At 46.6% G+C, this 13257-nt stretch overlaps 1 protein-coding gene across 1 annotated transcript in view; it reads left to right on the top strand.

Moving 5' to 3' along the window:
- Positions 1–8171: 8171 nt before the first annotated feature.
- The window catches only part of ZFHX3 (zinc finger homeobox 3), a 276675-nt gene continuing 271589 nt past the window's right edge, over positions 8172–13257 (top strand). Inside the window, 1 exon segment of the mRNA XM_027773529.1 lies at positions 8172–8518. The gene's annotated coding sequence lies outside the window, so the exon portion shown is untranslated.

Raw genomic sequence — 13257 nt, 5'->3', positions numbered from 1 at the left:
AAAGAGGAAACTAGAGATAGAACAGTGTCAGAAGAGTCGCCCTGAGAGAGAGAGAGAGAGACTATACAGACACTTAATGTTGAGTCTTGAAAGCTTGGTGGTAGGTGAATCCATATTTGGTGATGGTTTTGAAATAGTCTAGCAAATGGTGCACGAACAGGATTTCGTAAAAAGTGTACATGGAGTCAGTTTTGAAAGGGTTGTGGTTTGGGGACATGAAGTGTGGGCAGAAAACCCACTGTAGGCCAGCAGCCTTCCTCTGTCTGTGTCTCCTCCCTTCCCCCTCACTGCATTTTAGTTTTTAATTACTTAATGCTGAAACGCACAGGGCTTATATAAATATTTGCAAATGCTCTTTCCTATTGATTTCTCTGAATAAACTGCCCTGCTCTTGTCCAGAGAGGAGGCGATTCAGATCCATGGACTTTTAAAACATGTGAACTCCCCGGAGGAGTGTTCGTCTGTGCATGCGTGTGTTTCTGGGTAGAACTGTAGGCATGAAGATTTTGGGGAGCGGCTAGGAGAGTTCAGGCTCTTAGTGGTGTGGGCTGAGAAAGCTGGGCTGCAGCTGGCTCCATGGCCTGGCAGTTCTGACAGATTATGTGTGTGTATGTGTGTACACACATACGTACACCGTGTGGGTATCTACACCAGAGGAGTGTGAATGCATATGCACTTACTCCCCCCCCACCACCACCATGCCCCATCCAATTAAATATGGAGCAGTTTTCCAGGACCTGGGCGACTGCCTTCTTCTCAGGGTCACATTGAGTTCGAGTCTGACCCAAGGTGCAGGAATCCTGCAATGGAGAAATAAAAGCATATACAGAACAGGGTCAGGTCAGCTGCTCAGAGGCCAAAACCCCTACAGCTGCTTTGATTTTATTTTTTTGTGTATATTTTAGGCTCCTCCTGCATTGTTACAAATTGTGCCTCCCCCTCTCAGGTGTTTGCTCTGCAGCTTAAAGGCACCAGAGCCTCAGCCTGCCTAGATGTCTGCTGCCAGCAACAACAGAAAACCCACAATACCGAATCCAAAACAAAACAAGGGAGGAGGGGGAAAAAAACCCTATTGAGTTCAGGCAAATAAGGCTGGGTCTCCAGATCCGATTACAAAGCAGCTTTGAATATGCAAGACAGTGCACAAGACCAGTTATTCCAGTTACAACAAACTATTAAAAGAGAGAGAGAGAGAGAAAAGAAAAGGCATGTTTAGGTCGTAATTTGTTAGTACAAGGAAAAGAATCCCACATAAAGCTGCCTCTCCCCCCCCTTTCCCTTTGCTGGCTTCACACAGAATTCACTCACCCTCTTCTGATTCGTCTACTGTATAGGTTCTTTTATTAAAATCTTTTGGGTTTAGGAAGATCGCTGCAAGCAACATATTTTCTGTATTTTCCCCCCTTTATCTTAGAGGAGAGTTGGCAGGGGTTCTGTGGTTTACAGTTACACAATATGTTATCATGTTTTTAATCACTAAATCATTGCAGTGGTTATAGATTTACAGTCTTGGGGTATTACAGAGAAGAGAATGGCGGCTATATATATGCTTCTAAATTACAGCAATGTAAACCGAGGGCGGCAGCTGTGAATATGGTCGCTAGACTTCAGTCTCCATCTCCCCCAGTCTTAGTTTTTTCTTCCACTGTGATTTCTTTTTCAGATGGCTTAGTTTACTTAAAACAAGCCATCCTCCCTCTTCCCTGTACTCTTTGTCTCTTCTGTCCCCCCACACCCCCTGCCATTTCAATTTTCATTCCAGACTCTAACCCCAGATAAGCTAGAATTCAAACTCTTGAAATATAACTTTGGATCAGAGTATAATAATAATAACAATCAAAAGTGTGGATTTCCCAAGGAATCTTCTTGGTTTCCATACCTACCTCCTGTATAGGGATGGAGAGTTGATTGCAAATTAGAAGGTGGGGGTGGGCAGAAGGGGGAGAAGCCAGGCTTGTGGCGCTCGCAGGCCTGGACCCTCGAATGTCCTGTCACAGCGAGCCCACTTTCAGCTTCTGTTTTTCATATTATTATGTAACAGAATCCTTGGCAGCATTAAAAATTCAGTATTACAAGCTGATTGTAATGCTGCCTCATTAGACAACGCTGTCTGGCCTTGTATTAAGTGAAACACAGAGCATGGCTTTTAGATTATAAACACCAATAAATATTAAGGATCAGCAGAGGGGAGAAACAGCAACTGGCTTTTTGGCCTCTTCTGGTTTTATTTTCCCCTTCCCTCCTCTCGTCTTCATTCCCCCTTCCTCCTCCCCCTACCCCCTCCAACTGTCATGTGCTTTCTTGTTGGGATGCTGATGTGTTGACCCTGGTGACATTTTAGGAAGGCTTTTTATAGAGTTATCTTATGTACACAAAAGGTTTGGAAGTTTGTTTTGTTTTGATCTGCAGTAAACAGGTCCTTCAGTTTGCTGATGTCATTTCCGTTCATATTTGAGTTGTTTATTGTGCTTCTTTTGCAGGCCCCTCTCATCCCTACCCCCACCTTGCTTTTCAGCCAGAGCCCCTGGCTGCCAGGGGAGGGGGGAGGATGCGCTCCTGAGCTGCCAGGTCTGGGTTCAAAGGCTGAGGGTCGAGTGTCCTTACCTCATCCTAGGGTTTGCCTGCTGGGGAAGCCGCTTCTCGCTTCAAATCTGGTTAAACACTCCGACATCCCCTTGCCCTGGTGTTTTCGTGGCACGAGGTGCTTCATCACAGCTTCCTTTCTTTGGACCCCTCCCCCGCCCCCAACCTCACCCCTGCCTTATTTTGTCTGTGCCTTTATAACATCATGTTGTCCACTTCTCTAAACCCCTCCCTAGGGGAAAAAAAAAAGAAAAAAAAAAAAAGGAGAACCCTTGTAATGATGACTTTGAGACTTTGATTCAGTTGCAAATCTGAAGCTGGCATTAACAGACTTCAAGCTGTGTAAAAAAGAAAATGTTTCTAGGCCTTGCCCCCAAACCTCCCTACTACTGCCACCACCTCTCCTCGTTGGCGAGACATATATCTGTGTGTGTGTGTGTGTGTGTGTGTGTGTATCTATCTTGCATCCCCCCCCACTCTGCCTTTTTGTAGATAGAAAGGCTGTTGTGCGTAACTAAAAATGACCCATCACGTCCAGCGTCTCATATTTCCATGTGATCTACCATTGGAATTCCTCTCAAAAAAAAAAAAAAAAGGGCGGGGAAAGGAAAGAGGAAAAACTGTGCCGGCCCCCAAAGGCTTTTCCTCTAATAGGATGATGGGTTTTAAGTTAAAAAAAATATTATTGTTTTGTTCTTTTAGGTGTAGAAATAATAGGGAGAGAGGGAAAAGCAGTCATCAGGAAGTTCCCTGAGCTGCTTTCCAACTAAGACGGGTGAAAAATGAACCAGCATTGACACTTGGCTCCATCTGAAAGCTCCTGTAACCTCTCCCCCCTTCCGTGGCCCTGGCCTTTTGTTCCTGGAGAACCGAGCTAAGGTGCTTTTTCTCCCAGACCAAAGGCAGCAGGCAAGGAGTCCCCTTGTGCGCGCATCGCCTTTAGATGGCCTTCTCATGGTTATTGTCAATGCAGACTCCCCCAAACAATTGCTCCGGGGAGACACAAAAGCAAAAACATTTGTCCTATTTTTTTAACCTCTTTGTTTTAGTTTTTTTTTTTTTTCACCCATTCTTTAAATTTCACAGTTTCTATTTGTCTGCAGAGAGACAAACGGAACAGCATGAAGCACATTTTACCGTAGGCCTCACTGGCGATTGGAACAGCCTCAATAGAAATCCAGATTCTAAAACACTGACTGATTTGGAGGATATGTGAAATTTCAGCTCTGGGCTCTGAAGTCAGGACTAGCCCAGATTTTTGAATCAAAATGCACAAAAATGAAAAGATAAGGAAATGGGATTCTGGAATTATTGGGGGAAAGGTGCACAGGGTCATCTTTTGTCTATCTTCCCTTGCCCTCTTCTGTACTTAGAAGTGGTCTTTTGATAGGGAAGAATTGCAAACCTGAAAGAATTTCTGCACATTAAAAAAAAAATCTGATCCCGGGTGTGTTGCTTTCAATATAGCATTTAATTGATTGTTTTAACTCACATGTGAAAGAACTGTTGGTACATACTGTGGAATGGATACTGTGCTGAGAATTAAAAAAAAAAAAAACTGATTTATGTAAACAGGCAGTATCTCCTCCCCTTTTTCTTTTCCTCGCCTGTTTCCTTTTTCCTTTCTTTCCCCAACCTACTTCCCCTCTAAGAACTCAGTGGTTTGCATCAGGCTGTGTGTAAAGGGATGTGTTATCCAATGGGGATGACCTATGAACAAAATAGGAGTCCACCTCCTTTTTTTTTTTTTTTTTGGCCCCAAACAAAGCGCCTCTCCCTCCTGTAACGTATAGACTCTGATTGCAATGCTGTCCTTAAGCATCTGTCTGCCTTTTCATTAAAATTCTCAATTTCAAGGTTTAGAAACACAAATGTAAGAATCCCCCTGGGTACAAAAGTCTTGCATGGCAAATTCTCTTTGCCCTTTCAGATATAATATTTGTGTGTGTGTGTGTATGTGTATATATATATACACACACACATAAAAGAGTGAGCACTTTACCGAACATTTAAGGCAACTTTTTTCCTTTTGCTTTCTTAAAACTTGGACTTTGTAACTTAAAATTAATATGGAAAAACTCTTCTAAATCACAGCTAGAAAAAAAAGCAGTAATGCATTTGTGCTTTCTTATGTGTATCATTGACAGATTTAGCATTTGAGCTGGGGAGGGTGGGTAAGTACACTAGATAACATTCCAGCATGATTTGGGGGTAAAAATTAATCTGTAAATTTGCACTGTAGCAATAGATGCAGGCCTTGGGGGTTGTGACAGAAGAGAAATGTGAGTCAAAACATCTGTGTGTGTAGGCCTTGGCACACCAGCCTCATCGGTCAGGAAGGCGGGATGGGCTGCTCTGAGCAAAGCCTGCCTTCTTTCCTTACCATACCCAGGAAGGCCTGGCCATGGCAGGGCCACCCAGCAGGTACCAGGCCCCTAAATATAACTGCCTCAAAAGATGGGGTGAACTGAGGCCATGGAGTGAAATACAGCTCCAAATGTTTCCTTGTTTATTCCAGGGACATTTGTTTTTGTTTTTGTTTTTGTTTCTCTCTCCTGGATTTTTTCTTTGTTAAAGCCTCCAGGTTATTTAGGCACTAGTTTGAAAATCAATGTGTATGTGTAATTTAATAAAAATAGAAGGATCTGGAAGACTATACAAGTCCTCCTAAACCTACTTGTGCTGTGAAATGAGAGTGGCCAGGTTTAGCTAGAGGTCACAATGCTGACTTCACTCTATCTGAACTCAGAGATCATGTTTACCTTCGCAGAAATGAAAGAATAGCGCATCAGAGCGTGTGTGTCTGTGTATAATGTATAGAGAAAAGCAGGCATGGCTTGGTTGGATCCTTGTCATTCACCAGCCTGCCAAGCATTAGGAGGCAGGCCTCTGTCCCAGAGAGTGGGTAAGAAGAGAGGTAGGGAAGGGGTTAGTGTTCCCTGATTGACTTTTAAATATTTATCCTTTTGGCTGTTGCCAATTACACTTTCCAGATGAGATGAGACCGTGTATGGAGAACTGCAAGGGAAGAATCGTCTTTCCTGAGAGTGGGTTTATTTGTCAACGGCGTTCAGGATGGAGTGATGACAATGTCGGGCTGTCACTGCCGAGTAGGCCTTGGGGTTAACATCAGGCAGCTACCCTCTGAAGAGAAGGGCCTTCCAGAGCTAGAGGATAGAATTTGCCATGTGCATTTCAGAGGAATTGTTGATTCCATATCTAAGTAAAAAAAAAAAAAAAAGTTGTAAATTTCCCCATAAGGGATTATTTTGGTTAATGATGAAACTAAGTTTTAGTAAAACTAAACTACCTCAAAGTGTATGCAGTCTCTCATTCATAATGGTGCAGAAGCCATAGATTACCTGCCTGTGGGTTACCTGGTAAGTTTTTGCCTTGGAACAAAGGCAGGCTTCACTAGGCCTCACCGTATGTGTGTGTGTGTGTGTGTGTGTGTGTGTGTGTGTGTGTGTGTGTAGCTCGTGCCAGATAAAGAACAGGGACCTAGGGTCACTCACATTTCTACTTGTCAGGCCTCTGAGGTGCAAGGGGGCAGTTCCTGTATCTGCTGCTTGCACCATGGCATGTAAGTGCAGATTCCTGCAGGGAATCTGCCTAGCACCTCCACATCCCTCCAGCTTACTTTCGAGCTTGTTCTTTGAGTTGCTTAGCTTTTATTTTATTGAAGGTATTTATCTGAGGCCCCATCAGGTTCATGATGTCACCAGATTATGAGATGTCACTCTGTTAATAAAAGTTAAGACAAAGCAGGAGAATTAGGTTTTCTGGGAGTATCAACATTTTCCTGTTGTCTTCCGTATATCCATCAGGCTGTGGATGGCTTTCGGGTAGGGAACAGGGCCTGGAGTCTTTATTTTCCTGAAGAGATTTCCAGGGGCATCTCTGCATTGTGGGCCGAGTTGCCTGCATTATTGCTAGCATCATCATCTTCATGTATTATTCATAGTCACTTTTTCAATTAAATTATTAATTGGTTTTCTTTAAGGTGTTCTCAACTTATGTGACTAATATAAATAACAGTGTGTTTTGAAAACACCACCTGTGGGCCCAAAGTCAGGCGGTCTGGAGAGAACTCTGCGGTGACCCTGCTCTGTTTGACAAAATCATCCTCAACTTTCCTTGTTGGCTCTCCACTCCCCTCCCCTGCCTCCTGCTCTCTCACGTGTGACTGAATTTGGCTGGTGCCCTCCTTTGTCCCTAATCAGACATGATTCTCTAGAGGCGGTCTTTTCTCCCAGGGCCCTGCCTGGAAAAAAAAAATTGGGGGGCTGTCCCCCATTCTGGACTAAAATATAAAGGAGAATTTCCTGTCCACAACAGGGTAGATATTTATCTGAATTTGAACCCAGATTATATTGTGCAGAATGTTTTTCACCAGCCAAGCATCCCCTTTTCTTCCCGCGATAGAGTGTTTAATGTGAACACAATTCCGTACATACTACTGTTGGCCTCGTGAGCTTATTATATTTCTAACACTTGCATGGTTCATTATTGTGCAGCAGGAAAAGACTCTCCAGGCTGTCAGACCAGCCAGGCTGGGTGGTTTTCAGAAAGGGTAAAAGCAGGTGCCTTTCTGTGCTGAGAGAATGAGAGTAAATTTAGACCGAGGGTGGGACTCTTGACAGGGAGGACAGGGAACTTCCGGTGAGATTTTAATGGTGCCGCCTTGGCATATCAGAATGGACAAGAGGGACATGGGGACGTATCAAAGCATCCAGCAATTGCTTTGACCAACGGGGTGGCGGCATTAAATTTGACCCCGGCAGTAGATTCTCCCCGTGAAGGGCGTGATCTGTGTGCCGGTCTTAGCAACGCGGTGGCTTTAGAAGGCCAGTCTTGTTAAAGAGACTGTAAGCTTAACTGCAAACTCTAGCTCCTTTTCTTTCTCTTTCTTTCTTGTACTCGCCTTTGCTTTTCTCTTGTCTCCAAAAGTATTCTTAAACTCTCAGTGGAGAGCAAGGGATGTTTTTACAACTTTCTGCAACTGAAAAACCCAAGTGCTCTGTAAAGCAGTTAATAGGATGGGTGTGTGTTTTAAATAAATTCCTATCCACATTGGCTAATGTCCCTCTGCTAGAGTGGCCTGGCTGTGACGTGGACGGGGCTCGGAGACCGGTGGCTCTGGTTCGGAGGCCCCAGGCTCCTTTTTGTGGCCGAGGGCGCTTCCCCTTTCTTCTTGCCCGATTCTAGGCCGGCCCCTGACTTTTGATGAGCCAGGGGTCACAGTGCCTGGGGAGGACCGGGCTTTGTTCCCGCCGGGCCGGCTCCGGCCTCGCCGCCAGGGCTCTAGTCCCTGGGAGGGTGCGCAGCGGGCCGGCCCTGCCCCAGGCCAGTGCCGGGAGGGAAGGAGCGCGGCCGAGCGCCGGGCGGAGCGCGCCCGTGTGTGTGTGTGTGTCCCCAGGTCACACAGACACCTATGAATTAGGAGGAGAGACTAGGGTGATGATTTCAAGGAGTCTCATCCACGAGACTGAAGTAGGGTGGGGCCTGCCCTGTGGTCCCCAAGGTCTGCCCTACTTACCTGTGTAGTAAAGGAGGATTGAGGAGGAGGAGGAGGAGGACCAGGAGGAGGAGGAGGCGCGGCGGCGGGCAGGCCGGGGACAGGGACGCGAGGGCCGCACCCGGTGGGTGAATCCCCGCCGCGCCCCGGGGACCTCTCTCCCGGGACCCGGGACGCGTCAACCTCCAGCTCAGCTGCCACCATGAGCCCCCCTCCCCTGCCTCCGGCCCCTCTGCTCCTGGCCAGAGCCACCTCGGAGCCCCGGGGGCAGCGGGAGGTGGGGAGAATGCCGCCTGGGGTGGGTAAGTTCGGGGCTCCGGAGCCGCTGGAATTTCCCATTGTCGTGCAAGGCGGCGCGGCCCCCGGACCTGCGGTTGCCGCCTCCCTCCGGAGGTGCGCGGAGGCTTTGTGTGCCAGGTGAGTGCAGCCGCCCTCCCCCGCCGTGCCGTGCCGCCGCCCGCCTAGCGCCGCCGGCCTGGAGCTGCGGGCAGGTGCTGCGAGTCTTGGCTGAACTTCCCATTCTCTTGGGGCGCGTGGGGGAAGGGCAGGCTGGATGCACTTGAACTCCTAGTCTCTGCTTGGAACCTACCTGGGATGAGTGTGTCTCCGTTCTGCAGGGCGCCGAGTAAAGTCCGTCCTTCCTCCCTTCTCTCCCTTCCCTCCCCCGTCTCCTCCCTCCTTTCCGTATTCTGCTTTTGACTAGTTTCTGCCTTCAGAATACTTGTGGCACTGGTACCCTTTAGAAGTTCGGATTCCTCCGCCTAAAAAAATGTACCTTTTCAGCCCAAGAGAAGTCGCTGGTCAGTTCAAAACAATGTGAAGAATGTGCTCATTGCTGAGTAATTAAAGGGGGAATCAGAGTTTGAGAGCTGGAGGGCACCTCTGGAAATCTTGTCCACTCTCTCATTTTAGTTGGTTCCTTCTTTTAGGGGGAAAAAAAAGGGCAGCATTTATCCCTTGGGGGCTGTGGGATGCCGAGTTTTCATGTGTTAAAGGAGGAGGAATACCCGAGTTAGGTCCCAAAGTAATGTAAGCTTGCCAGGAAGTGAACTCTCTGGAAGATGGTCCTTTCTGCTTTGGACAGCCCAGTGTTAGACAGGGAAGCACCTCAGGGGTGGAGACCACAGGCCTTGGCTGGTGTGTTCTAAGTGAGAATTTGCCTGGCACAGCCACTCACAGAGTACTCAGTTGGTTTGTATGAAACACAGAGCAGGTGAATCCAGGAAAGGCCATCTGTACCCACCCCTCACCCCCACGGGTGGCCTCTACTTGTGTCCTGTAACAGGGCTTGAAGACTCCCTAAAAGCCACTGACTTAACCTCAGAGAGGACAGAATGCCCCGTCTGGCATTGAGGGAAGGCCTCTCCTTCAGACTGTGGCCTGCTTGGTGGAATGCATCAAGGCAAAGCAAGGAAAACAAACTTAAGCCTGCAAGGTAGATAGCGAGAAAGCTGTTCGTCATCTCATTTCATCCCATGCTTTGAGATCCTTGGAGACAAGTCACTAAATAAATAGAGGGTCATTTAAAGCTCAGGCTAGGTGGAGAAACTTTGTTTCTTGGCCATCTAGCAGCAGGTGCGAGTCGGTAGAGTTGGCCCCTTGAGTCCCCTCATTCCTAAATTCAGGAGGTGTCAAACCTTCATGTTCTTTTAATGGCTGTGGTTTCTGGACAGATTTCAAGGGAAACCCAAAAAAATCACGAATTCAGAAGGCTGGGCTGGAGAGGAGGGAAACCTGAGTGCTGTGGCCCAGGCTGCATTTGCTAGGAAGACATGTACCTTCCAAGGGAACCTGATGGGAAAAGGCCCAAGCAGGGAACGTGGACCTGTTCCTTGTTATCAGAGCAGCCACTGGCGGCCTGCAATACTGAATCTGTCTTGTTACCCAAACATGGAAACCAGTTAGGTAACAGAGGTGGGAGTTGAGGGAAGTCAGGAGACCTTGGTGCCAAATAATTAGAGGATTTCAAGCATGGGGTCTTTGGAGCAAGATACGTACCTGGATGTTTGACACCTGTATTCCTGTTCATTCTGTTTCACAGAGACCCCTAAAGACTCTTTCAGAGGGGCATAGCTATCAAAGCCACAAGAAACTGCCTCTCTCCCTTTCCTAAATTACAAAACTAAGGAGACTGCATTTAGTTTTAGCCTGGTTTTCAGAAAGCATGTAAAGTGCCTCTCAGAATGGGCTAGGGTCACACTTGGCTCTTTCATTTAATTACACAAGTGTTATTTAACAACACGGGGCAGATGCAGAAGCAAGCACTTTTACACTTTAAAAACAGTCCTTTTGGAATTACATAGAATTAAGTGACTTGGAGACCTTCTGTCTTTATAAAGTGGGTCACTTCCCTTTCCCAACTGTTTTTTCTTTTCCCCCCCAAATGGCTGTACTTTCAATGGGATAGAGGTTCTGTTTTCTCTTTTCTCCTACAAACAGTTTTGATTGACAGGGAAGGATTGAGAAACACTTGCTAAATATTCCCAAATTAAAAAATCTAAGACACTTCCCCAACCACCTGAAACTTTAATTTTGTTTTCTTTCCTTCTTGTCTTTTATTTGCACAAATGAATGGTAAGGGAGGGTGGAAGGGACCCAAATAAAACGGTACTCTCAGCAGGCCTCTGTTTGGCTTGTCCCAAGAGGACAGCGAAGTGCCTTCCTTCTCACTGCCTTGGGGTTGGATTTAACTGCTGTGTGAACTCGGTGCCAACTGGAAGGCCCAGTAGCCAGGAGCTAAAATAAGTTAGATTTCAGTTTTCATTATTATGACTTTAAATGATGACCAGACCCTCCAGGACAGGCCTAGCTCACCTGGAGTGACCCAGAGGTGGTTAGTTAGTTTGAATAAGTATGTGAATGCAGACTTCTAGAAAAGTATTATCCAGGACTGCTAGTGACTTAGGTTAGTTTCATTAATTCCAATTCCAAGTGGTATCCAGGAATCATGTCCTTATTGTCAACGTGTGCGCCTCCTCCTTTTTCCTGTATCTCCTAGGGGTTGGGCTCTATTTATTTATTTATTGGCTTCTGAAGTCTGAGAACCTGGAAATATTTGAGAGCCCAAAGCAGATCCTTACCTAAGAAATTATTTTTCTCGTGGAGTTGCAGCAGTCTCATCTTCAAAAGTAAAATATTGGAAGTGAACAAGCAACATTTTATAAAAGTGGAGAGAATTGCTCAAAACACTTGACAGGAAAGAGTTGCCTTTAGACTCACCTTTTAACTAGCTTGCTTCCTAACTCAAAGGATTTAGCCTTGACTTGTAGGGAGGCACCAGCGATCCTGGCTTGAAAAAACTTGTGCAGGCTCCATCTCACACTTGCCAGAATTCCAAGGATAATGCACTGGATGCTGGACATCAGGAACCTGAAGTACGATGTGTGCTGTGGTTTAGACTTTCATGTGTTATTAAAATGGTTGCTTGCTGTTAGCCTGGCCTATTTCTGTAATGTTTGGGCCTGTTGGTTCCCAAGGCTGGTGTAATTAACCAGGATGGGGGCGTTACCGTAAAAGCACAGTAAGAAGAAGGCAGAGCCCATTGCAGCAGACTTCACAGGGGTATCCACCTGCTCTGGTAGGTAAATTTGCTTCTGGTGGTTATTGTTAGAAATCGCTGCACAGCCCGGAACCACCGTGCTCGCCACAGGAATTAAAAACTGCAGTCTGGGAAATGGGAGCTCATTTTTTAATAGAAGCCAGGCAGGAGGATTCCTTTGCAGGAGTTAGTCTCAATCACGTGTTAAAGGGTGCCTCTTCTGTCCAAAAGCCCAGTGTCCTGCATCCTTAGGCCTCTCAAATTGAGAAACACACCGAAGTTGAAGTCGCATGGAACTGCCCTGAGGGAGAGACTCAGGCAAAAATCTTGGCTCCTTGGCAGGCCACTTTCAAAATCCAGATTAAGGAGAAAAATTACAAAATCAACAACTGTCAGATTTCTTTTCTATATGATTTAACGTTGGCTGCCAGATTGTTCTCTTTGAACATGTGCGAAGTGACAATCAGATGTTAGAGTCCCCCCCCCCTTTTTTTTTTGGCTAATGTGATAAATGACTCCTAGGGACAGGAACTGGGGAAGGAGGTAAAAGCAAGGCTTAGCTGCAGTTGACAGCAGCATTGTGCTGAAGCTTCAGAAGCAGTAAAATAACTGGAAAAAAAATTTTTTTTTTCATTCTTTGGGTCAGGGGACAGGATGGTGAGGACAAGGCAGTGGTCTAGCAGTGACAGGCATGTTTCCCGAGAGTTCTTTGCCAGGGAAAGTGCCCTGACTTCTTACTTGAAACACACAAAGGTGATTTATTTTTTTTCTTTGATGTTTCTTTCTTCCTTTCACCCATAATTCCTGGAGTTTCTTATTCCTGCAAAGAATCAGGGCACACCTAAAAACGGAAGGAGGCATAGAAAATATTCGAGGTTGTGAATTGGGCCCCTTTGTAGAGTAAGACTAATGTCCTGTGGATTTTAAGGCCCCAGACAGGACCTCTTAGCAAACTGCTCTACCTTCTGGGTGAGTCCCTCTCCCATTCCACCCGAGGGTCACCACCCAGTGTTGTCGACATGAGGATTAATGCGTGGGGTTTTGATGTGCATCTCTCCAGAGGGGTCTGAGCTGGCCGCCTGTGTCCTAGGGGAGGTCTGAGGTGGTTCAGTTGCTCATTCTTTGAACTTTGATATTCACACATGTGTTCCTCTAAGCATTTTCCATCCACCTCCTTCCCTGGAGTCAGGTCCCAGGCATCCAGGGCAGGGAGAGTGAGGTGGGTTCCCCTTCCACTCACCTCCTGTCCCTTCTAGCTGCTGCTGGTTTGGAATGTAAGCCTTTGCAAAACCTTGGCCAGGCTACTCCTAAGGAAGATGGAGAAGTGCTGGGCCCCCTCCCCTCCTGCCAGATTTCTTAGGGAAAGCCTTAAAGGTGTTCTTAACTGATTCTCTTCAGTCTAACTTGAAGTGGGTCTTTTGGGGCAACAGTTAGTTGTTGATGGAAAATCTTCAGACATCTGTAGGGAGACTCAGACTGGAACTGGGCAAACTGGCTCCACTGGACTTTGAAAAGACGGTGGAATTTTCATCTGCTGCCGATTTCACGCACCGTCCCCAGAGAGATTTCGGCCACAAACCTTTGATCTGGGAGTGAAACCCCTGCCCCCAAGCTTCTG

Source organism: Tupaia chinensis, unplaced genomic scaffold, assembly GCF_000334495.1.
Source record: "Tupaia chinensis unplaced genomic scaffold, TupChi_1.0 Scaffold000355_1, whole genome shotgun sequence".
NCBI classification, from domain to species: Eukaryota; Metazoa; Chordata; class Mammalia; order Scandentia; family Tupaiidae; genus Tupaia; species Tupaia belangeri.
The sequence above is the reverse complement of the archived record's forward strand: the minus strand, read 5'-3'. Positions and strand labels throughout refer to the sequence as shown.